Here is a 3,510-nt window from a genome sequence, read left to right on the forward strand (position 1 = left end):
CAGCTAGCGATTACTAGGGACTTTACATTCATTTCATTTTGCCCTGAAGTAAGTCTTTGAGATATGTGTTGGTAGCCATATTCTACATCTGAGAAAACTGAGACTCAGAAAGGTTAACAAGGTTTCAATGGTTTTGGTCTTCCCTGTGAGTTCTCTCAGTCTAAGAATACCAATAGAGGGCACTCAATAAATGATTACTGGTGAATAGTCACTGATGGTTTTTTATTCCTTGGAGGGTAGGGGCCAGGTCTTCTGTGTGCTCCCAGGGCTTGGGGCAATGCAGTGCTAATGGTTACAATGAGTGATCAAAGATGGTAAAAACGTGCATCTATTTTTTTTCTGATATTACAGCACAAGTGCTCAGGATTAAGAATATGGCAGTGCTTTAATGAAAAAGAAAGAACAAGGGAGCAACTTCAAAAGAAGAAGGTGGACAGGTTGTGATGGCAGTCACAATGGGAGAGTTCAACAGAGCACATTTTCTTGCTACTCAAAGTGTGACCCATGACCAGCAGCGTTGGCATCACCAGGGAGTTTATTAGAAGTACAGAATCTCAAGCCATACCCCAGACTACTGAACCAGACTCTGCATTTTAACAAGATGTCCAGGTGATTCATATGCACATTTAAGTTTGAAGAGTAGCACTCTAGAGACCACCTGCATCTCGGAGGCCGTGGAGCATTGCACCTGCTCCTCATTTGACCATCCATCACTCAGTGGGCCTGGCTGTGCAATCCCAAGGGCTCAGAACAGCCTTCCACAGTTGTTGTCAGTTCAATCCCCAAATCTCCCACTCTTTACAGACAAGTGAATCTGGTGTGTCTGACTCAAAGTTCATAGTCTTAACCATTCCATTGTTGGAAGAACATCATTCTGGAGTTTTTGCCTTGATGAACACTTTCTTTTATTCTAATTTCTAGGTATTTCCAAAAAGTGCCAGCCACTTTTGGTGCCTCCAAAGTATAACTCTTTCTGTTGTTCCGTCCAAAATCACTCATAAGGATTATGAGTAACCTATAAGTGAGATTTCCACAAATTCTGTTCCTTATTACATTATTATAACAATGATAAATTAACTTTTCTGTAAGGACAATATACTATAAATATTAAAAGAATGTATTTTTATTTCTCCTTTAAATGATCATCCTTTAGTCCTTCCTTAAACAGGATTTTTGACCCAGGGCAATAGAGGATGAAAGAATGATGGAATGAATAAATAATTGAGATTATTTCTTTAGCAAGACAATACATTTAAAATTAAGCTATGGACTAAAGTGGATTTTTCTGAATTGTTTTCACATATTCTGGACTCAATCAGAAGTTTCTTCCATAAAGTGGGTAAGCTGCCACTCCATATCTGACAGCTGCTGCCTTTAGGTAGAAGAGTAAGATTATAAAGTAGGGGAAGGAATAAGTAGCCATTCCTTCTGCTTTTTAAGAGTTGTGGGTTACAGAGGGAGAGAGGCCGATTGATGCGGGTGGTCAAGCACATGTCCCTCTTTCCCTGTGTTGGAAGCACAGTGTTTTTAGAAAGGACATAAGCATGGAGGTGGGAAGGAAAACAAATAACCCATTCCATATGGTAATAATAATAATAGCTATAGGTAATGAGCCAGGCACTGTGCCAAGTGCTTCATGTATCTCTCTGCAATCAAACTTCATAAGAGCCCTGTTGTAAATACTTTGTTTTAGTAGATAAGAAACTGAAACTTAGAGAAGGCAAGTGACTGGCTCAAGTTTAGATACTGCATACATGGCAGAAGTAGAATATGAATGGACTTATATCTAAGTAAAGAGCCCACATTGTTAACCACCATACAATGCCATTTTCAGTAATAGTCGATCTAGAAATGAGTGGCTTTGCATGCCTAAAAACTCTACTTCCTTGAATCTCTCTTTCATCCTGCCACCAAAGAGATCCATCTATGAAATAAACTGGATTGTGTCACTCTTCCCTTTGGCTCACACCTGTAATCCCAGCACTTTGGGAGGCTGAGGCGGGTGGATCACAAGGTCAGGAGATCGAGATCATCCTGGCCAACATGGTGAAATCCTGTATCTACTAAAATACAAAAAACTAGCCAGGCATGGTGATGTGTGCCTGTAGTCCCAGCTACTTGGGAGGTTGAGGCAGGGGAATCGCTTGAACCCGGGAGGTGGAGATTGCAGTGAGCCGAGATTATTCCAGCCTGGTGACAGAGCAAGACTCCATCTCAAAAAAAAAAGTGCTAAATAGCTCCTTAATACCTAACTACCAGGTAAGTCCAAAGTCAACATAGCATACACAGAGGGGAGAAATTACTAAATAAAGTCATGGGATGAACACTTGTGCAGTGAGCAATTACCCCCCTTGTGCAATGTCTTCCACCATTTCATTAAATAAGCTTATTCATTCAGTAATGTGGCTTTTTTTGGAGTTTTAATTTATTTGTTAAATTTCTTATTGATACATAATAGTTGTACATATTTTAAATGTACATATGATAATTTGATATATTCATGTAATCAAATCACAGTAACTGGGATATCCATCACTTTAAATATTTATCTTTTGTTTACACTTGGAACATTTGAATTATTCTTTTAGCTATTTTGAAATGTACAGTAGATTAATGACTACAGTCACCCTACTGATCTATTGAATATCAGGTCTTAAGAAATGATAGTATATCTTTTAAAAAATTTTATTATTGTTTCTTAAAGTTCCGGAGTACATGTGCAGGAGGTACAGGTTTGTTACATAAGTAAACGTGTGCCATGGTGGTCTGCTGTATCTGTCAACCCATCACCTAAATATTAAGCACAGCATGCATTAGCAATTTTCCTTAATGCTCTCCCCCACTCTCACCCTCCCCGAACAGGCCCCACTGTGTGTTGCTCTCCTCCCTGTGTCCATGTGTTCTCATTGTTTAGCTCCAACTTACAAATGAGAACATGTGGTGTTTGGTTTTCTGTTCCTGCATTAGTTTGCTGAGGATTATGGTTTCCAGCTCTATCCATGTCCCTGCAAAGGACATGATCTCCTTCCTTTTTATGGCTGCATAGTATTCCATGGTATATATGTACATTTTCTTTATCCAGTCAATGGTATTATTTCTTAAAATGATATTTATCCTCTCCACAAATCAATGTTCATTTTTTTCTCGTTTTTTTTTTGAGGGGGGGGACACTATTCAACCCACTATGCTACATTAAAAAATAAGAAAAACCAAACATCAAATTTCAGTAATTACATTCATAAATTTCATTAATGCTTTATTTAACTGAGAATATTCCATTCAAACAAGGCACTATACCTGTACAGCCAGGTCATGTGATCAGTATAATAAACAGGGTCCCATGTTCAGAAGTGTTTGGGATTTAATTTTCTGTGGTCACCACCCTGAAATCCTTAATAATTATATCTTTGGATTTGTTTTGTAAGTAAAGTACAATGGGACAATGGAGCACAAGCCAGGGACATAAGGTGTCAGCTCATGGTTGTCCTGCTTCCCTGCTGCCTTTCTGGA

Source organism: Cebus imitator, unplaced genomic scaffold, assembly GCF_001604975.1.
Source record: "Cebus imitator isolate Cc_AM_T3 unplaced genomic scaffold, Cebus_imitator-1.0 Scaffold227, whole genome shotgun sequence".
Taxonomy (NCBI): Eukaryota; Metazoa; Chordata; class Mammalia; order Primates; family Cebidae; genus Cebus; species Cebus imitator.